Source organism: Anticarsia gemmatalis, chromosome 2 (genome assembly GCF_050436995.1).
Source record: "Anticarsia gemmatalis isolate Benzon Research Colony breed Stoneville strain chromosome 2, ilAntGemm2 primary, whole genome shotgun sequence".
NCBI classification, from domain to species: Eukaryota; Metazoa; Arthropoda; class Insecta; order Lepidoptera; family Erebidae; genus Anticarsia; species Anticarsia gemmatalis.
Window position 1 is genome coordinate 3,241,381 of NC_134746.1, and position 23,902 is coordinate 3,265,282.

At 34.0% G+C, this 23,902-nt stretch overlaps 1 protein-coding gene across 1 annotated transcript in view; it reads left to right on the plus strand.

The window, feature by feature from the left end:
* The window catches only part of LOC142979686 (acetylcholinesterase-like), a 52,912-nt gene that overhangs the window by 10,712 nt on the left and 18,298 nt on the right, over positions 1-23,902 (plus strand). Inside the window, exon 2 of the mRNA XM_076124757.1 lies at positions 23,793-23,880. The gene's annotated coding sequence lies outside the window, so the exon portion shown is untranslated. The remainder of the gene's footprint in view (positions 1-23,792; positions 23,881-23,902) is intronic.

The window sequence follows — 23,902 nt, forward strand, 5'->3', positions numbered from 1 at the left end:
GAGGGAGAGGTTAGGTCTTTAGTTCACCACGCTGGCCAAGTGCGGGTTGGGAAGTTTTAAAATACATTTACAAATTAACAAAGATGTTGCTCGTAGGTTATCTCGTCAAAAGCCAAAGTTAATGCAGTCTTTAAGTGTTTTTTTCTCTGTTGGTCAAATCACCTTTTTAATTAGTAAATGGCGGCAGTTGTGCAATGTGCATTTGGTAGTGTACTTGAATTTATCGATAGCTCTACTACCGTGATACATGCTCTTACACAAGCTTTTGCGGATTGCTCTTTGAGTGCCATACAATTCAGATTGTAGGGCACACAATCGAATTGAATGGCACACACATGTTTTTTCATCGTTCGGGTTCGGGTAATGTATGTATGGATGTTTGTTACTCTTTCACGCAAATACTACTTAACCGATTACGATGCAATTTGGTATCTAGGTAGCTGAAGACTCACAATGACACGTAGGCTACTGTTTATCCCGGAGTTCTCGAAGGATCGGAATTTACACAGGAAGGGTTTCCATGTGGACGAAGTCGCGGGCGGCCTCTCGTTAAATTATAATAACAAACTTTCCTACTAATACTAAGCATAAACATTAATTTCGTATGTTATTCCTACAAAACAAAAAATGATTCAAAGAGCTGAACTTACCTCATCCATTTCTACATAGAGCCGAAACAGTTTCTAGTACAATTCTTGACCTTTTGATTTTCGTGAGTGGGGACCATACATCATCTGTGCGGGCAGATAGTCGAACTTACGTTTATTTATTATACTTTTTACCACTGATATATCTGACTGTGGCTCCGTGGCTTGCTTTGTTTTGCTATTTTTGAACAACGAATTCGGTGTTTTTTTTCTGGATTCGTGTGTTGCGAAAAAGTTTTTTAAATAATGAATGTCACTGGTGGCTTTCCTTTTTTTTTTTTAGAAAAATTAAAATGAATGGTTTCTTTTTTTTTACGTGCATCCATTACCTATTGAAACTTAGGTCTGATAAACTTTGATTGCTTCAAATCCAGTATTCACATCGTAGCTAATAGCGTGATTTTGGTGTATATTGTAAGGATTGTAGTCTAAATGTATTGAAACGGGAGCTAACATCACCAGCTAATATTAAAATTCGCGTTGTATGTTTATCACATAATACAATACGGGAATTAACGCGGCTGAGAGTCATCCTGCCACCACGGCCAGTGCAACCTGCGCCGAAACGTATGGCACTGAAAGTTAAAATGCGAGTTCGCTATTAATATTCTTTTTTATAAAAACCATCACCAAACTTTGAAACTACGTGTGTTTTAAATTTTACCTCAATTCTTCTATGTGACTTACTAATAGCTGCAGCAACTTCATTCTTTTTTATTTTCTTTTGGTTTAGCGTAAAGTGTAGCGTAAATATTGGTTTCTCGTTGCCACGCTTCATTTGTGCTTAATGTAGCAAGATTTTTGTTCCTGCAGTGTATTTTAGAGCAACACGGTTAAACTCTTTTCCTGTATTTTTATTTTTTGTGTTAAGTTTTGAAATTTTTCATACAAAATGCCGAGTCTTTCAGATAAGTTGAGGCTCTGATATTTTGACAGATAATATATAGAGGATCTATGGAAACAAACTTAGTTACTGACAATCGAAAAGTCAAATAGGGAAAAATGTATACGTTCTCAATTTTGATGGTTTGGACTACGTATGTGTTATCCATCAAGTCTGTCTTTTAAAGGACTATGTTTTCCGCTAGCTTTAAAACATAAATTCTGTACAAACCTCTCTCTGGTTAACGTTCTAAAACAAGGAAACAAAATCAAATAAAAAGAGCACTCAAGTCAAACGCCAGTGTGTTTCCAAACGAATGAATTGACACTTCCGTAGCCGTCCCAGAGAGGCAAAGGTATTTTCTTTTTCAGCCAAAAAAAGAATCCCAAATGCAATCTCGACAGTTTCGTTCAAAAATTCACAAAATAATAATAGTAATTTGAAAAGCGACGCTACTCTCAGTTAGGGTTGTCCCGCGTCACCGCAGCCGTGACGCAGCACGCCGCACTGCGGTACACACGGCTCGTCTGCCGCCTCTGCCGGCCCGGACAACCAACCACCGGACTTTTTATACAGATACTCTTTTTTAAATTATGGTTTAGAATCAGGAATTTTAATCAAGATCTTTCATCTAAATAGGTTGGCTGCATTGACGTTTGTTTTTTTTTGTTTTTTAGACTACTGTTTTCGTTTAACTTTATTATGTGTGCTTATTATATTTAGTATCTAAGTTTTATTTTTGATGTTGATTGCCGGTGTTTTATTATTTGAGTACCCAGAGCATACACACGGGGCTATAATATGTAAAAACTGACATTATTGTTTTCAATTCAACCATTTATGGCTGCTAATACATTTCAATGAACACTCATTGATACTTGTAGAATAATAAATTATCGATTAAATTTAATACTTATCACAATTTAGTACAACTTATAAAATCAATTTTCTAAAATAACCGTAGATTAAGTAACTCAAATGATTAAACGTTCATTTTGACCAAACGGGTTCAGAGCAGTAACCATTCAGCCTATATAAAAATAAAATAAACCTTCAAGTATCCCGAAATAAAACATTGTTCCCTTTATCCTGATCCGAGTACCTTGAACTGAAACGGATTGTGCCCAACACCTACCAAAGGGATTTATAATTTTTAATTTAGATTTAATAAGTGACATGTTGTTTTTTCGTTCTCCAATTTACGCGCGAAAATTTTACGAAATTAAATAATGAATGTTGTTGGACGAGTGCCGTTCGTTTTTGAATTTCGAACCATTTCTTTCTTTTTTGTGTAACGCTTTATGATACTTTTTTTATTTCAGTCATTTTGATTGCTTATGTACTATCTGCTCATCTTTGTTCCTGTCAAAACAAAATATTAATTGATACACTCACACTACCGCAAGATATTGCTACAGCCAAAATAGGTACTCCGTCACTTACTTTTTACTTTCTGCATGTCATTTTCGAAACCAAAATTTTTTTTTTTACGGATTTTTAGGGTGTTAAGAATGTCGAATTACAAGTTGTCTTACTAGAGGTCCGAACAGAGACCCTCGCGGTTAAGTCCCTTCATAATGTTACCATGAGCATAAAACTTTATTTGCTTAATTAACTTATGAAAAAATACTGTTATCTTAATAACAAATCTTAATATTCGTAAGTTTTAAGTTACCGTGTCAAACAGCTATTAATACAGCTCTCGTTTTAAAATACTGTGGGTTTTTCACTATAATAATTATGGTTTATTTACAGTGGTAACTTGACGTTTAGTTAATGCCCTCTTTTAGGTATTTTTAAAAGTTTAATTACGTTTAGTTTACTAGGTACTTGTACTATAAGTATATACTATTAGAGTACGTACTATTACTACCGCGTTGGTTAGTAAGAATATTAGTACTCGATTTGTAAAAGGTATTGTTGAACTTTCCTGAGCAGATTTCTAGGCAACGTATATCTTCACGTTTGTTAGAAACGCGAAGGTAGAAACTATAATTATGATTCGCTGTTTTTTTAATATCAGTTCTTGTAACAAGGGGCGAGCTTTGTGCTTCAAGCTACTGTACTCGAGAATATTATTGAGGATATTCCAACAGAGATAAAAAAATATATTTTGTGCAAGCCGGGTCCAAACCTGTAATCTGCAGTCATCTACACTACATCTTTCATATTCAGAGGCATTAAGTTAATACAATTAATTAATATTACAGCCTACATAGGCCTCTGATATATAGGTGTCTTATGTATGCAGGTAAGTATATAAGCTTAAACTAAAAGCAAAGTATTCATATCGTTGTATAAATAATCGGAAGCGGGCTTTTTGTTCGGCAAACGGGTGCGGTCCCAATACAGAGCCGTGTGTTCGTGTTATAGATTGTTACTGTGTTAATATAACGTTTTAATATTATTATAACTAGCTTACGCACTGTGTACTGCCTGTGTAAAGCTTTTTAACCGACTCCAGGAATGGAGAAGGTTCTCAATTCACCTGTTTTTTTTTCTGTTTGTTGCCTCATTTATAACTGTATGTCCCCTTACTGGCTAATGTTCAAGTTGTAGTAGTTCAGTTCAAAATAATTCAGGTGTTTATCATGAAAGATATAGGCAGTGTAACTTTCAGTTTTATAATGTTTAGTATAATGTACTTTAAATTATTCGAATTTAGTCTTGAAAATATGATCCACCTTTCATTCAAAATATTATAGCGTCGTCAAGCTACTAAAAAGCCTATGGTTTAAATTACCCTAATAAAAAACCGAAAGTTGAGTAAAGTTCCTAAAATGTAACATATTCCTACCATAATACCATTTAAAGTGGTGACAAAATTTTGTAAATATTTACTATTAATGAAAGCACAGAGTGTTAGACGATTTCCAAACAAATCGATCGCCTCATGCCCGGCTCCGATATATAATATATAGTCCATTGAAATGTTACAATTTGAGGGCCGAATATTGCATTTCTTAGAGGACGCAATTTTATTTTTGGAACATGTAGGGGGGGTCAATAGAAGCTTAACTTGAAGTTTGTGGGGTCGCCACTCTTGTCCCCCGGCCGCCATCTTGGAAAAGGGGTGGAAACCCTTTTTTCACTATATCTCGGAAACTATGCGTCTTACAATGAAACTGTAAAAGCATAATTTGTAGCAAATTATTTTGCCTACAAATATGTTTAGCAACTTTTTGCCCTAAATTAATAATTAAAGAAGTTATAAGCAAAAAAGTGTTTTTTTTTTTACAAAAAATTTCTTTCCGAATCTGGTCTAATTCGGAGCGCTGTTACTTAGTTTCTATTTAATGAAATTGAAAAAAAAAATATGGAAAAATTTTCCTCGAAAAATACTCTACAAGATTGGTCTGAGGTATTTTTTTTGTATATATTCATATCAGCTTAGCCTTTTTTTCCAAACTATGTTGGAGTCGGCTTCCAGTCTTACCAGGTGCTGCTGAATACCAATGTTTTACATGGAGCGACTGCCTATCTGACCTCCACAACCCAGTTACCTGGGATTTAAATGATACCCTTCGTTAAGACTAGTTGTTAGACTTTCAAGCTTCTGACTACTGTTAACGACTGTCAAAAATCTTCGAAAATGACAGCCGGGACCCACAATTTAACGTGCCTTCCGAAACAAGGCGGAACTCGATATGTGTAAGATGGTCACCCATCCACAGAACAACCTCGGCAAGCGTGGCTTAACCTCAGAGATCGATCCACGCGGCTATTGTTAAAAAAAGTTATATAGAAACAAAGAAAAATTGTGTAAAAAAAAATTGCATGTTTTTGCTTATAACTTTTTAATTGTTGATTTAAGGCAAAAAGTTATTAAGCATATTTGTAGGCAAAATAATTTGCTACAAATTATGCTTTTACAATTTTATTGTAAGATGCATAGTTTCCGAGATATAGCGAAAAAAGTGTTTCCACCCCCTTTTCCAAGATGGCGGCCGGGGGACAAGAGTGGCGACCCCACAAACTTCAAGTTAAGCTTCTATTGACCCCCCCTACATGTTCCAAAAATAAAATTGCGTCCTCTAAGAAATGTAAAATTCATGTAACATTTCAATGGACTAATAGTTGCATCGGAATCCCATCAGCCAGTAATAAGTTGACAACTTTTCAAATCTAACTTGTAACCTTGTTGACAGACACCGTAGATACGCACACACACAGTGAGTATGTGTGTGTAACCGTGTATCGATGTGTACGGTCCGCAAAAAACCGACTGATTATGAACTTTCGAAAGTATCGATTGTTTGGTATTCAGATTTTTTTAAAGATATTTCGTATGAATTACGATACAAACCGTAGCTTATTTTATTTTCGATTAAAATGCTTATGACGTCGTGTTATTTAGCCAAAAATAAATATGAACAAAGAAGATGATTATAATATTGAAAACTTTGCTGACAATTTTTCAATAATCCTAGAATTAAACAAAATTTATAGCCGATTTTACTAATTACAGATAAACTCTCCGGCAGATAGACAGCAAAGATATTAAGAGATAGCTCAGTATACTGAAACAAAACTAACCGATGTTTTATTTTGTTCTCGTATGATAAGTGGTCAATCTAGTGTCATAGTTGTTCAAGGCGCTCGAAAGCCCTTGGCGTGGCTTGAGGATTTTTACCTTAGTAGACAATAACGGTACCGCAATTCTCTACCACTATCGACGACTGACAACCGACTAGTTATCGAAAAAAATTGTATAACATCGGGTTCAGCGTTTCTAGCGATTGTCGTATAAACTATTTTGACAGTACATTTTAAATGTCAAACTTTTGATACTCGATGGTTTTAGTTGTAGAGAATCGTGCTACGGGACCGACTTCTTACGTGCCCTCCGAAGCAATAAAATACCTTATTTCCTAAGAGTTTGTTGTCTGTACTCCACGCATGGATAGACCTAGATGTTCCCATTAAGTTCAACTTAAACCCGGCCGTTACAGAAACATATAGCGAAAGTTTTTGTGTGTGGAAAAGAATATTAAATTACGTGAACTTTGAACGAGTCAGATCAATAATACTTGGTTTGTTAGACAACTATGGCATGACATACTTGAAGTAGGTATATGATTTTTGTATTATATTTATGTTTTTATTCTTTCTTTGTAGTAGGCTACCTTGCAGTGCTGTATACTATACTGCATGTCCATGAATTGTACCTGGGGTAGCGTATTTATTGGCACATTGGGAAGGACAGAGACTCAAAAACAAATGTTCTAATTATAATAATATTGTGTTCGAATAAAATGTAAAAAGGTGTGATTACTAGTTCCTTGATTCGCATAAAAAATTATAAACGTTCTAAAACTTACTTTTTTCCTAAAATTGTATTTAAACCTTAGAATTGTATTTTGTGTTATCATATTTTAATCAGATTACGTGTTAGAAAATTATAAGTAAAGAATTATCTGTGGCCCAAATAGTATTAGACACTTAGACAGATATTAATATTTCAAGACGCATTATAGCAAGACGCTTTGTCTAAAAGCCACATTCACACAGGAACATCGGTACACACGTATAGTAAGGACGCCACGTGTTAGGAACAAATTGGACTCATTACCGCCGACATACATCCATCACGCCTACAAAATTTGACGCCGCCAAAAAATGTGCGGGAAATCGTTTAACAAATTGACTTCAGTTCCTTAGTATTTTCCTAGGTAGAAAATGTATTTTTCATAATTATTGTGGTTATTAGTAGATAATTAATTGTATTTATGGGAATACATATATAATACGAATTGGCTTTTTTACGATTAATGATATTAGCCTTTTCCTTTTATATTTTTTTATTCTTCAGCAGAACTAAAATAAAAAAAATAAATTAACGACTTTAAATGTATTATCGTAATTATATATTTATCCTCATAAACTGTTATTTATTTATGCGTTTTTATATACATATTATATGATTACATTTTTATTTTACTTTATATCCTTTTCTGTACAATATTCATCGCATAAATGTATAATCATTTCGAACAGATATTTCCCAGTCATCAATTTTATAACGTTTTCAAGCGAGTATAATCGTGCTGAATTCGCGTTCTATAGACGTTGATCACACGATAATAGGCCCCATTTGTTTGAAGCACGTACACAACGGCATTTCATCTGTCAGTTTTGTACGGCTCAATAAAGTGCGTTTCAGTTATATTTGCCGATGACATTTGACACATATCGTTTGAGTAATTGTTTTAACAATGGAGACATTTCAGTTTTTAGATACTTTTCACATTTAATGCAAAAAAACTTTATTTTTCTAGTTATTTTTGGATACCAAACAAGTATGCAAGTTTATATCACGATGTTTTCTTTTGTCGTTAAGCATACTTTTTCATTTCGGAAATAAAAGAAAGAAGATTAAAGTGATTGTTGATTGAAGTCTCTCGATACTTAATGGTTCCGATTGTAGAAAATCGTGCTACTGATAAGCTTCGATTTCTTTCGTAGGACTCAAATACGTATACTACTAAGCCGGTTGCCAGCCTATCACTGCCAATTACTCTTAAATTAAGTACACTACAGTCAAAATCCTACAATTTCGTATACCACACAATCGTTACTTTCCCCTTTATAATACAACTCATGATTTATTTGTCCTACTTCAACACACGTACAGTCGCACGCAACAGTTTACGATTCCAATAAAATGTGTTATTAAAATCGGTTATTATGCCTTTATTACATGATATATGCTGCCTATTAGTTTATTGTACCGTGATTCGGGGAACTATACGTGTAGCGTATGGTGGCCATTTATGTTTTATGGTTCATGTATGTGGAAAGTGAAAATATAGGTTTCTTGAGCAAGAAAACTCACGGAATAGTCACCTTCCCCTAAGTTTCTATTTAGCCAGTTACTATTGACGGTTTCAAAGTCTAAAAATGCACCCAAAAGGTAATGCTTAAAATCCGCTAGTTAATATCCATTAACTAGCGGATTCGTCACCGATTGAAATGCAATGATATTATTATGTGCAAAATATAACCAGTGTTTTCTTGAGCACATTTAAATTGGCCCGTAAAGCTATAGATAAAGTTTTGGGTAGCAAGGATCTGCAAAAACATACAAATAGCAATGTACAGATTCTGATCAGCTATTCAGCAATCAAAAATATATTTATTTCGTATACGCGCGCTGTGGCATAGGTGGCACGATTACTTGACAGGGCTAACTAAAGGGCAAAAGTCATCACATATATAATACCTTACTTTCAAATAAATTATTATAGCTTGTTCATCTCGCCTGTACAAATATGAGTGAGTACATTCACAATGAGCATAACAGACACAGTCATAAAGATGTCACTTGGCACCGGACGTGGGGCGTCATGATTGGCGGAGATCACCGAACATCGGCACATCGCCACTACACCACTACACCACATGCGCCTGCGCAACTTATTTTGATTTGAAAGTGGATTGAACTGGATTAAACTGGAAAATCTTATTGGTATTAAGAGCCTCCTATCACAGATGAATAGGTCCTAGTAGTACAGAAGTAAAAAAAAACTGAAGTTAAAGTATATAACATATTCGTTATTTGAAGAGAGAAGTTACCAAGTGCTATATGCCTTGGTTCCCTTTCAAATAATCGAAAGTTCAATCCCAAGCAAATGCTACAAAGACTCTCTGTCAAAGAAATAAGTCCGTAGAAAACTAAATTGTAACTGCATTTATTTGAGAAACGTTTTGAGACTTCCTCAATCCATAGTTGAACGATGTTGTAGACTAAATGCGTAACCCTTTTCTCAATCCGGAAGTATATCTTTACCCAACTGGTACAGTCAAAAGTTAAATAAGACTTAATTTCTTTGTGTCAATATAATATCTAATGTGATTATGTTTTGACATACTTGAATTTCTATGAGACGATAAAATATTATTCTCTCGTTTTTTTATCTCTGCTTTCCCCACCTCATATAAAACAAGCGTGACGAATTAACGTATTTATTAATACCACACCTTGCTCGCGACCCTTTTATTATTTTTAATATTTCTATAAATAAAAACGTTTGTAACTTTATCTATAATTGTCTATTAACGGTCTAGTCGACGTAATTGTTTCAATTATAGTCACTTCAGGTGTGAACGATGACGTCGGTAAAACAAAATTATATAGTCCCTTTCCAACTATTTAGTATCAAGTTTAATAGTTTTATACTTGATTGAAAGCCACTCTAATTATTTATTTCCCCTATTTAAGTATTAGTTTATTTGTGGATCTTTATTTTTTACTCGATATATAATTTTAGCCCTATTTACCACGGTAAACAACCAAAATTAAAGTATATAACCGTGGGAAAGAAATGAAAAAATATTAACTCAAACTAATTCTGTTGCATATTTGCGTTTGCGCATTTGTCTATACTTCGTCGTGAGTAAATAAAGTAATGTGACAAATACACAAAACACATCTAACTTACTGTCGCCATCACAATAAACAAATCTGTCAGACCACTAAAATATTATAACAGTAATTCCACTCAATATATCCATCATAATCAAAACTATAAAAATAACTTCAAGTACAACACATACGCAGAAAATTGTAGCTACAGAATGTTAAAATATACTCTTAAACTAGCATAAACTTCCAAATCTACAAAATTAGATTTTAATTCATAGTCCATCAAGCAAACTGCACCGGCCTTAACCACAATTAAAGCTCAAAATAATTTATTACCGACCTTGCGCCCCAAAAATCTAAGCCACAACCTACTTGTGTTAGAGTGAAACTTTATTAGGCCGGCTTTAATGCAGTATGCAATGAATTTAGTCTTATCTGCAACGCTGCCGTGTCGACGAATCAAAGGTCAAACGTCAGTGTGATGCATTGAAACCTCCGTGGATTCCAAACTTTATGTTATTGTGCCAAATGGATTTGAATTTTAAAATTGAAGGTTTGAAGAATAAGTTTTTGGTTTAGTGATTTATGTCGATGTTAGTTGCTTTTTTTTAAATTATGTTTAGTGAGAAGTATAAATTAGTGTATTCTTTATTATATATTTTGTTTTAATTTACTATTGTGACTGTATTAATATTGGCAACATTTTGAAGCTGTCCATTCTTTTTTTTAGTAGTTTTCGTTAGCTCGATGGTGATTTTATTTTCATTTCTAACTGGGCTGCTGGTTTATAGATTCTCATATGCAAGACTGGAGCTATAAAATGAATATGCTAAGAAAAAGCTCTTCTTTTCAATTGACTTTTTAAATTCGAGGAATAATTTTGACATTTCTATCTTTCTACATAAAAGTATCGATACCATTATATGCTGTTGACAGTAATTTCGAATCCAATATGACAAGATGTATAGATGTGAATGAGGTTAGGGAAGTTGGTAAGGATCGTACTAAGTGGCGTTTTCTGGTTTGTCAAACTCCGGACTACTAGAGAGAAAAATTCTGATGTAAATTAAAAAAGACCAATAGTACCATGTCCAACCCGGGGACCGACTTGATCATCACTAGTCGGATACACTACTTACCCCATAAGTGGTCAGTTGAGAGTCATTTTCCAAAAGTACCAAAATCCAACTGAAAGCAAAACACAATAGTGTTCAACAATGAAAACATTAATACACGTTCATGAGCAAGCAGTTGTTAACGAAATGTGTGATGGCATGATGCCAACCGAATCACTGACCCGATTACCTCCCCGTTGCACTTGACGTAATAAGTGGAAAATTGAATTGAACTACTGCAGTCCAACTTTATAGTGACGGTTTGTGTACAATTGATCTGTGCTCTGGGATTCGAGTTTAGTGTGATTGTTTCTCAGACTTTTATTCGATGTATTTATATATTTTTTCAGATATAGGTCCATACATAAAACAAAGTTAAAAAAGACTTTTGCTTTGAATAGCGATAACTCTACGGCGAATTATCGTAGATGCTTTTTAAGTAAATTTTCTAATAGAAGCTTTAAAGAGAAGTGACAAATAAAATTGTTTTTGAAATACGTAGACCTTTTTTTGTTGAGAGAAAATTTGGAAAATTGTTGTTTTTGGAAAATGGTTTACAAAAAAAATATAAGAGTACCTACAAAAAAACCATGCCAAAATCTATGGTTATCCTAAGACAAGAATCATTCAACGAATTTCCGTAATTTTTTTCGAATTTTCTAACCCAATAAAGGTCCCTATAAAACTACAATTTACTTCGTTTAATTAATAGAGTATTTGTGGTCGTTCTTTCATAAATCATATCGCTAAGCCCCGAGCAGGGTCGGCAGCAATTAACGTGGCAGTCTTACGACGCAAACAGAATATTAATTTGATATTGAACAAGTTTTACAAGAAATGGCCCGTCTTTTAAGATTTTTCTCTCTTAAGACACGATTTAAGTGGAGTTTTTGATTCATGTTATCTTGCCTTCTTTTTAGATTTTGTGCTATTTTTATGGTGAATGGTATTTATATTTAAGTCAAGAATAAGGGTTTGACGATTAGATCAGGCTTATTAAGTAAGTATATTGTTTTCGATATCGATTTTAATTTTATAAAGTTTAAAAATGATTCTTTCATGTTGATACATTTTTATGTGTTTAATAAATGACACATCAGAATAACTTTAAAAGTAACGATGAATGTTTAGAAAATACTTTATCGTTTTCGATTGAAACTGTTATAAAATGTGCCTACAAAACACATTTCATCGCGAAGTCCATTAAATAGGCTTTATTATAAAACTATCAAGCCCAAACACTTGGCCGGTATCCAAATAATAAATAAAATACGCTATCATAATGCACCAAAATTTGATCGTATCTTGGCATTTTGGGAAATGCAGAATAAACTTTTAAATTCAATAAACGAGTGGCACATGCAAAGTAAGTGTGAACTAAAACTGTACACGCGATTTGGAATAACTAGCTAGTTTTTAGGCGACCTAGCTTTTTAGTAGTTCAGTTTAGTATAAATTTGAAGTCACTAGTTCGTTTGATTAATGTAGTTGTGGTAAAATAAATTAGGTACTGTATTGTTACAGAAAAAATATTGATCTATAAGCATTGTAGTGAAGTGTAGGAAAAAAAAAAGATTTCGTGACAAAATATTACATGCCTAAAAGGTCTTTGTCACATTGCTTGAGTCCGCATAGAGTCCGCAAACCGCATTTGGACAGCGTAGTTGGCTTAAGGTCTCCCCATCTCGTTTGGGAGGAGAACCTTGCCCAGCGGTGGGACAACTTTCAATAATTAAACAAGTAAATAATGTATTCTGTAAGAATTTATCTTTTTTACACTATTTGAGTTTATCATTATTTGACAAAATTATAAATGGATGCTGCAAGATGGTTTGCGGTGAAGAGGAAGGCCAAAACAAAAATAGCAGGTTAATTTGATTACATTCTTGGATGGATAGCTTGAAACGATCATTGACTTAGGTTATAAAATACCAAGCTAAAATACTAATACATAAGAAAATCCACCCTAGGTTTTTAGTAATCTAAGCATATAAGTAGAAAAAATACAAAAAAAAAATTTTATCCCGCCAAATTATCTGTCAAAAAGTATTTGCAAATGACAGCTGTCATTGTATGTTAATAAATAAAGTTTGAGTATAGCGTATTCAGCCTATAATTCGATAAGTTACGATGAATATCCACGGCATAACATCACAAACAATAAACTAACTCTGAAAACAGTGTTTTACTTCTACAATGTTTTATCTATCATTGTCTTGGCGTCGTTTTATTTGATTTTCAACCGTATACCTTTCCACATAAGGTCGTATATCAAGTTTTGCGATTGCACAATTCGATTTGTATACAAAATTGGTAGTTATGTTCTAATGAAAGGTCACGCAACATTGTAGGTGTGATTTATAAATTATGAACAATTTTTTCACCTTAATACGAGTAATTCACGGCTTTTATTGCCGCCAAATTACTTGATAATTAATAGGCAACACTATAAATGACTGGCCATCTATTGTTTTCTTCGTAACCGATAAATGTTCTGTTTTTGAAATTTGTTTCTTTATTGTAGTGTAATTGCTGTAGTTTAGTTTTTAGGTTTTATTTTAAGTGCTTTCAACTATTAAGTTGTAAGTGTTCTAGGTTTGTGACGTCAACATACGGGAAATTAAGCGGTTGACCTTTATTGCATTGTTAATGTTAGATTTGATTATTACGAAATGTCAACCTGAATAGTTATGATGATTCGTGTTTTCATTATAATTTATATAATAATTAAGTTAAATTTCATACCTTTACTTTCAGCGGAGTGGTTAATGATTTTGGTTCCAAGTTTTGAACCAAAATTTGAATTTCATACACTCTCTTACACAAAAAGCACAGTGAGTTTCTAAATATATTCAGAAAACTAAACTAAAAATACGTAACAATTTTAGAATAACACAGAAATAGAACTCTTTTCATGTTTTAAAAATAACCGCACGGTTCTTTAGTAGCCATTCGCATAGTTCAGCGGGTCAGAGACAAGCCACACATGCTCTTTGCAACGGACTAGGCAAAGGCAAGCCGGTATACAGCCAATTTCCGGACTCCGGCGAGCGGCCGACGTATCTATTACAACTAGCGCCATTGTTTTGAGTTTAAACTCCGAATGGTATCTGTGCAGTAATTGTCAGTGTTAAGTTGGCTGCACTGTGATTCTTGAGAGTGGAATTTGAATTTGACTTGACCAGAAAATAAAATTAGCTGGTTCTTATCTTTTTTAGATTAACTATTTTATTAGTTACCGACTCCAAAAAACGGTAGGTACCAAGCGAACAATTGTTTTATGTAGAGGCATTTTCAGTGATTATCCCACCACCTGTCAACGAGTTCCTTTTTGCCATATGGAAGTAAAAAAAAGTCAAACAAAAATTTGACCACCAAGGCCCTTTCACTACTATGTACTTTGGTTTAGTCGCTAGTATTATCCACGGAAGAAATATACACCTCAAACTTCAGTGATTTTTTAACCTGTAATGTTAAGTTTAACAACGGCGTCTATACCAAATTATAATTTTATTTAATATCGTCCTTTAATTCCCTGACTTATCAACATCTCCCGCGTCATAGGTGTCGACGCGATTAAAGATGTTATCTCCTTTCAAGTGCGAAGACGTTCTCGAGTGAATGAACAACCAATGCATTATTTAAATATGCATAGATTCATGCATAATTAATCATGCTTGTAGGTGTGATGATGTAACTAATAATTTTATAAAGTTTTGAATAAATATTAACTTTATTCGTAAGAGCGGTGATTACGAATTCTATCACGTTCTTTTTATTTGTGTAAATTGAAAATTGTTAAAGGTTTTCGATCTGTAGTCGTTAACATTGTTTACAAAAAGTTAAAGTTCAAGTGAAGAACACTTTATCTAATAAGTCATTTTGTTTAAATTTTCCGTATTTCCAAGGTTCCAAAGACGAACGGCAGGTTTATATGAAGAATTCGTACAGCTTATAAAATGTCATGTTTAGGTTTACTTTTTGTTTTAATTGGTAGCTAATATGATTCACAAGCTTATTTTAAAATTCTTATATTTTTAAAAGTTGGGAGGTAAAAGTTATGTCCATTTTTAGAAGCCCCGATAGTTCGCTAAATTGCTCAGATACTGTCAAAACCACAATCCAAAACAACAGCAAATTAGCGGATGCGTAGACGTCAGACTAAAAGTGACGTCTCATGAGATTTTCTTTTTCTTTAGTTGTCAACAAATATAAGCCATATACCAAAAATTATTATTTAAATAAACAAATACTTTCTTATTTATCCGGACTTCTAAAAATAATACTCCCAAATAAAAATAAGTGACTTAGTCCCCTTAATAAGTGGTACAAATTCTGTAACGAAACAACACAAACTTTAAGCTGTACGAAATCTGCCGATCTCCTTTATTATGAATCCATCCCAGTTACTCATTAATTATCAAAAAATCATAGGTGATTACGAAATTTAGAATTCCTCAAACAATTCTTCCAGGAAAGTAAGCCCTCCAACACTCTTAGCATGTTTGATGGCGTCAAAACCCCTCTTATATCAGGAGCAGACCGAATCTTTGGTCAAAAATTAAAACCGTACCGTTACCGTGCACTTTCCATGACTCTAACTAATACAGCAACGCTTTAAACTTGAAAACGAACTTTAAAAATAGTCATAACGCTTAACATTGTAAACAGTACTTGACCTCGAAACTGCAACCGTGAAAGCCTAGAAAAACAACCACCGATCAATACAGCCTAACATAATGTCAATATTATATCCACGATTTGTTTTGAAGCTCGCATGCGAATGTAATAACGTCTTGAATGCTATAATCATATTTTATGAACGATGCCTTCCTTATAACGGCAATGTCTGAATTATGCAATGTCTCTTAAATTGTTTGTTTCTGATTATTATCTAGATATCGTTGTTTACTTGTAAACAGTTTTTATGGGGCTTTGTTTTGTTTTGTTTATTAGGTACCGACATATTTTGGGGTTAGGTTTACACAAAAGTATGGGGTTTAAAAATCGTTGAGTTTAGGCAAGTAACAATCACATTAATTATAGTTTGTTTATGTATGGATTGAGTGCGTAGTACTCGTAACCAGTTGTCCTGGATTACGAGATGTATGGATCTGAATGAAGAAAAGGAAGTTTGTAGAGTTTGTAGCAATTAGCGTCCTTTGGTCTCCGACTACAACTGCCAGAAAAGGGCGTGATTATATGTGTGTATTTATTTGTACTGAATTATTTACTTAATAAAATATTATGTCTGTTTTTTTCTTATATTTATTTTAGTAAGTGATTAATTGACTACTCAAGCAATGCCAATAATTCATTAATGTCTATGATACCTAAAAACTGATTTTTTGTATCTCGATGTAATTTGTGAAAGGTTCCTAAAAAATAAATTGATTGCTACCAAATGATATTTATTTTAACTAAATGAACAACTTTAATTGCTGCAGCCAGCAAAATATTATATTTTTTAACAAATTAAAGAGTTTCTGATTGCAGGGCGTGGCTCAACTTATTTCGTTCCGCAAGACTCGTTGGAACTAAGTTATTTCGTTATTCGCCATACTTTTTCTCTCTGCTAGGTTATTTTGCACTTTTCCTTCGTTTCATCTCCACTGAAGTTTATTAAACTAGCTGCTGAGTTGTGAAAGCAATCAAATGTTGTTCCGTTTTGTATTACTGTGGAGGAGAGCTTTCTTGTTATTGACTTGTTGGTATATTTTCATATTTATTTGAGCATCATAGGTCAAATAAAAGAGTTTTTTATATGTATTTCAGCATCATAGTTCAAATAAATATGAAAATATGTTGATAAACATGATCACATCTACAACTTCAAAAACTCGTTACTGATTAGTAAGTAAGGAAATAAGTAACGAAAATTCAGTTTGGTCTTAAAACCTTAATAGCGGAAATGTTTATTACCTATGTTCTACTGTTGTTTATGTGACTGCTCATTACGTTTTGGGTACAAGTCCCGAGTTGTACAAATCGCCAGGCTTTTCTAATTCCTGTTGGCATCTTCTTAATAGCTGATTTTAATTTGGTGACGTGCTCAATATCCATACTAATATTATAAATGCGAAAGTAACTCTGTCTGTCTGTCTGTCTGTCTGTCTGTCTGCTACTCAATCACGCCTAAACTACTGAACCAATTTGCATGAAATTTGGTATGGAGATACTTTGATACCCGAGAAAGGACATAGGCTACTTTTTACCCCGGGAAAATGACACATTTCCCGGGAAAATTCAGGTTTCGCCACCGAAGTCGCGAATAATCAATATTATAATGACATTGAATTAACAAAATTCCGCTGTCATGGCAACAGTTTTAATGGCAGATATGCTTTAGCGCGAGTTATATGAGATATAAATAATTTTGAGAATATTTTTCGTGAAAAAAAGCATATTTTGTTGTAAAGGAATAATTAAGCTTTGTATTAGTAAAAAAAAATCATTCACGCGAGCGTAGCCGCACGGGTCAGCTAGTTGGGTATAAGACTCCCATCAGTAAAGATCTGATCAGCATAATATACCTATGCAGAAGAAAACTGGGTATTTTGATAAAGCTCTACGAAAGTCTTCAAGAAAACTGACATTAAGGATAGAGTTTCAAAATTTTCTGTCTGGTACAATGCTGCAATGTGACGATTAATACATTTTTAACCCATAACTGTCCTACTGTTGGACAAGGATCTCCTCCCGAACAAGAGAGAGCTTAAGTCTGAGTATAATACTGAAAATAAAACTACAAAGACCACAGTCCATTGCATTCGTTTGAATCAAATTCCAACAGCATATTTCATATTTCCAAGTCAAGAAGCTTAGCTAAACAGTTTTCTAACGTTTTTAGTTTGTTGTAAATTGCTTGGAAACGTAACGACGGCGGCAGGCCGCGGCGCCCGACTTCATTTCCTCATTGATAAACCACTTCACAAGCTTTACGTTTCAGATTGGAGTCCGTTGATTTCCATGATTTGTTTCGAATAATCTTACTATAGACTTAAATGTTAGTAGAAAGCCTTGGATGCAAGGTTCCTGGCTGTCAACAAATTCATAATTTTGCACATTAGTGACGTGCAGGCTTCTGCGACAGACTGTGGCCTGTTTGATTTAACTGCTTCAATATTATGTATTTTAATTTAGGTAAATCGTGCATGTCAAGGCTCACTACTAAGTTCGTCGGTTGGTTATGGTGACCGCTACAGTTACAATTTTACAAAAAGCAAGTGTTTCCGTACTGACATTCGTCGTGTGTGTGATTTATAGAAAGTCGTTTTGGTGATGGTTTTATTTCGTATATCCACTACTTTTAAGTTTATAGAGTACTTGGACTATGGTCTTTAAATACCTCTCATATTTCTTTTTAAGTATACCTATCGCTGGTGATAAATTAAGAGTAAATAAATAATATATACCATACCTTTACAACCGACTTAGACATCACTCTTCAATACAATTTAGTTCAGTAAACCCAAATTCACCTCATATTAACCCTATTTCAACCCACTTCTTTCACAGTTATACCTCAAGGGAGGGCAGTAGCCATAACAAGTAGAAACTATATAGTATATAAGACTATATACAAGTATACGCTGGCCTCAATCTCAGAGCACTCACTTGATTGGTAACCGGACTCCGCGACTACAAACGTACTTCTTTGTTCAGTTTACTTGATTTACTGTTGGCTAGCTCTTTTCCTATTATTATAAACGTGGAAGTTTGTGAGTGTATGGGTGTTTGTTTCTTTCAGGTTTAAATTACTATAGAGATTCGGATAACATTTGGTTCATTATATCACATAAAGTGAGGTTAGACTAAATTATAAGACATTTTTTAAAGGACGCTCTGCGTGGACGATGTCACGAGCAAAAGCTATCTGTTTCTTTAGCAATCTGACACTTGAAAAGGTTTTCCGTTTCTATATTATCTAAAAGTTGTTCGACTATAAACATAAAATTCAGTTTGAAACAAATTTTATATGCTGTGCAATGAACTGCAACCATTTTCAGTGGATTTGACTATAAGTACTTTGATTATATATTATTATTAAACACTAATAAACTTTGGCAATAACTAATATCTGGCTGTACTTTGTGTCTATTGTTAGTATGTTTGTAAAAGTCTCCGCGACACAAGAGCGATTCTTAGTGCGGGTGTTGTCTTTCTAAAAACACAATGTGACTTGTATATAACCACTAAAACGTTTTCTTTTAATTATAAGATACATTAGTATCTTATGATTAAAAGAAAAAGTTTTGAAAAGTATTAACATCAACACTGCGACAACGACTGCCTCCGTGGCGCAGTGGTTTAGGTCGCCACGCCGATACCACTGCAACGGGAGGTCGTGGGTTCGATTCCCACACGGAGCAATTATTTGTGCGATCCACAAATAATTGCTTCGGTCTGGTTGTGCTTTGTGTCCGTTGTTTGTATGTTTGTAAAAGTCCCCGCGACACAAGAGCAATTCTTAGTGCGGGAGTTGTATTTTTTAAACAAAGACAAAGATTAAACAAACAGAAACACTCAAGTATCTTACCAATATCGCATTTAAAACACCCATAACTCATACAAGTAAAACAGTAGTAAATTTCCCGCAAGTTCCCGATACTACAAATTCCATAGGCTTTCAACATCTAGAAAGCTTTGTAGAGCGCTAGAAGTAAAGTGATACTTGACTTTAAAACCAAGGAACTGTTCAACATAAACCTAGTATTTATGGACGGTTTAAGCATCTGTTTAATGGTCTGAGTGCTTGCTATGAGTAAAGTTTCAATTGTAATGAGCGTTTGTTCCAAGTGCCCGTGCTTTAGGGTTTTTGTAAGGCGGTGATTTTTTTCTTGATGGTGATTTAATTGTTTTTGTTAGTGTGTTAATAATCATTTTGATAATTTGATATAGTTTTAATGTACATTTTATGAGGAAATAGGTTATTACCCTATTACATAAGACTGACATTGTTGATGGCGAAACGTGGTTTTATTTCATATGCCTGTGGCTTCGGCTATAGCAGGCGAGATATTATGTTCGTATGTTTAATTTTAATTAAATTTTGTATTCAATAAAAATTTACTGAAAAAATACAAAGATAAGTATTTTTTATATTCTTATATACTAGTTGGTTTATTAACTGATGATCGATATATCGTCTAAGGTCAATGTTGTTTCAAGCGTATAGTAAAATTTCACTATGCTTCTAATTTTCGTTACATAAAGCACTAAATATCACATATGAAACACACCCGCTGATAATTCTGAAGCAACTCATAACCTACAATTCTTAATATGACACTCTTCTCACATTCCCCAGAGAATCACATAAGCGATATAATAAAGGGGTCGTACCTCCATTCCATTTATGGTACAGTAAAAAAGAACTTGGAAAACATCTATTATTCTCCAAATAAACAAACTATATAAAAAACATGTCGGAGTGTTCGGCGAAGAGGGAAATATAACACTTAAACCCTTGGAGAGGCAGCGCAGCATTTGAAATTTAGACGAACGAATGCGGAAAATGGAGACTTGGGGGTGAAAACACACGGGGGTTGTTGGAACGCGTCCCAGTTCGTACAGTCCGCAAGAAACACATAAATTCTTAATTGTCGTGCGTTTGAATAAATTCGTTGAAGAATTATTAAAATGTGCCAGTTTTTTTGACTGATTAACGGGGCAAGTGTGCTGTAGGAATAAATTTTGCAAAAAGTGGAGGCAAATAATGGACCTTTTACTAAACTCATGGTATTGTACAGGTAGATAACAGGTACACAAAAGACCAACCAGTTTCTATCATGATCAAAAAGATTGCTCAAAAATACAAAAAAAAGTGTCGACGAGACTATTTCATTTTGTATTCATAAATCATAATGACTCATCTCAACGATCGCCAATCTACACCCAAATTACCCCAAAAATCTGAGCATTTCCACCCCAAATAACCCTCCTTGAGTTTACAAGCCACTCGAGTGCAATTTGTCCAAGCAAGCCCACCGAGGGCCCTCAGTGTTGAAACTAAACTGAACTTGTAGTTATACCCCGCTTTTTTACCAACTTTTTTTAACTAGCTTGAAGGTACTTGGCTGATGAAAATATTCCGCATTCCGCCATTTTCTGTGAACGGACCGGAACTAGGTTTTTTCTTTTTATTTGTAAACAGCCTTGAGTTTTCTTAGGAATGCTCGAATGCCTTTTTTGCAACTGGCAATTTTCTGGGAGTGAATATTTTTGTCTTTTATTTTTTGTTTTTGGTTTTTTAGATTAATTAGCGCTGTGTTATGAAGCGTTGGGAGTGAAGTTAATTTCATTAATTAATAAGAAATGTTGGTATTCAGAATGATGTAGTTTCTTTTTACTATAGTAGGTACATATATTTTTTATTTAAATTTCTCGCATAGGTGTTTAGTGGAAACAATTTATTATACGGTCTTCTCATATTTTTTTAAACTTTTATAATTTCATTGACATTATTAAGCAATAGTTGTCTTAAAAATATATTTTAAAGCAATGTCATATAATATGTCGTTCTCAAACATCCCAAAAATAACGTACACTTAAAACAAACATCTGCAGAGAGCAAGCAACAAAAATCCACGCGTCAAATTGCAGATAAAAATTTCGGCAGCAGCCTATATACGACGCGACGCGCGACGTGTAAACACACCCTGTATGTGACGCGAGCCATCACTTGTCAGATATTGATTTTGGCCGCGCCTCCCGATACCTACAAACACTCGTCGAATTTTATTTGACTAACTTACTTGCCTATTTCTGATTTATACCTAAATACAATGTACAAGAAAAAACGCATTTTCTTTTACAATGGTAAAGATATGTAAATACTGCAAACCTGTACGGTAGCTAGGTATAAGAGATGATATTAAAATCAGTTGACTTTAAGAATATATCCAAGGGACAATCGAAAAAAAGTCGCGGCATACGCTCATTTCAAAAAATTGCAACCCGGAGGCAAAATTTTCCCCTAACATTTTTGGTTTTTATTACAAAATTCGTCAACTTTTTAAGCTTCCTTATCGCGGAAGCCTCTAGTTACACTACAAAGTAATCTTCAACCATCAACAATCTTCAAACATTTAATACAAAGGCTGTCTCAATACTCACCAATCCGAGTATGATAAATCAAGCAACATCGATGTTTGCTCCCACAAAACTTTCAAAATTAAAACCAAACATCTTCCAAGTTTACTCGGAAACTAATATCCGAGAAAAATAACTTGAGCGGGGAGTTTTCCAAAGGATTTCACTATTCGCCGCCGGGGACGCAACTCAATACGTTGCGAGTTGCACTTCGAGTTATACGATATGCAGCGAAACTTTCCCGAGAGAAGCATTCTAGCTGAAAAATGATGATATATTTCGTAAAAGGTTGCTTTATAGAGTTTACTGTAGGTTATATTTATATTTATGTGTGCGAAAATATTTTTAAAACTTGTCTTAGTCCAACATTTGTTGGTGTGTGAAGGAAGTCAGTGGTATAAAAAGTATAATGTGTGTGAATTCGGGTTAAAAACTAGCTTATTGTGTGTCTATTTGCAAAAATACATAATAACTTTTCCAAAAAATAATAGATACTGCCCTTTTCACGCGAAATAAGGCCATATAACACACTTAAAGATTTGTAATGTTAGAATCGATTTGTACGACAAATTACTATATACAAATCCGATCAGCACAAACATACAAACACTCACAAATATTCTTGGTTTTTATATTCCTAGTAGTATGTATGTACTTCCAAATTAAATTAAATTATTTCAAAGACAATATTTCCAATGAATTATGACGAGTGACAATAGAGATAAGGTCGTTAAAATTGATGGTACTTTGATGGCTATTATTAATATTTAATAACACCCTGCCGTGAGTAATGATCAAGGAACTTTTGAATACATAGTCAATGGAATTTCATACAAATAATGTATTGAAGAGTAATAAATAAATGTAATAGCTATTAAGGTTAAGACTCATAGTCAGCCATATTTTAACTACTGTTTTGTTACTATGGCTCTGCTTTGTAGGGATAAAAAAAACACATTTTCTCATATACCAGCTGAACAAGGCAGGTCATTATTTCTGTAAAAAAAAGAAACAAACGTGGATGTTGCGGTCTTAAACCTCCGTGTTTTGGAGATCAGTTATTTCTTCTTCCGAATTCTTTTTAGGGTCAATTGACCGTCTCAAGCATAACAATGTAGTTTATTAGCGTATTCTGCAAACATTACGCATCAAAAAAGCTCTTACCGAGTAAAATAGTAGTAATAGAAATTTAATATTTTGCCCAATTGGCCTAAGTCTACCGAAACCTTTTTATCTAATACGGGTATTAACAAGAACACGCATTTTTTTGTGGAATGCAGAAAAGAATACAGGATTTGACACTAACGCATTTTACCAGCGCCGAAACGTCAAGTTTCGGCGCTGGTAAAATGCGTGTTAGTGTCAAATCCTGTATTCTTTTATATAATACTAGCTGACCCGCGCAACTTCGCTTGCGTCACTTAAGAGAGAATGGGTCAAAATTTTCCCCGTTTTTGTAAAACAATTTATTGCTACTCTGCTCCTATTAGTTGCAGCGTGATGATATAATATATAGCCTATAGCTTTCTTCGATAAATGGACTATCTAACATTGAAATAATTGTTCTAATCGGACCAGTAGTTTCTGAGAATAGCGCGGTAAAACAAACAAACAAAGAAATCAACAAACAAACTCTTCAGCTTTATATTATGAGTATAGTCGTTATAGTGTGTGTTTGGTTGTTTCAGGTGGTGTTGAATAGGATGTGAAGTGGTACACCCGCACGCTGCACACGCGCCGCTAACAGCGGTCATGGCGAGCCGGAGATAGTGCCAGGTAACAACTTTGATTATACATA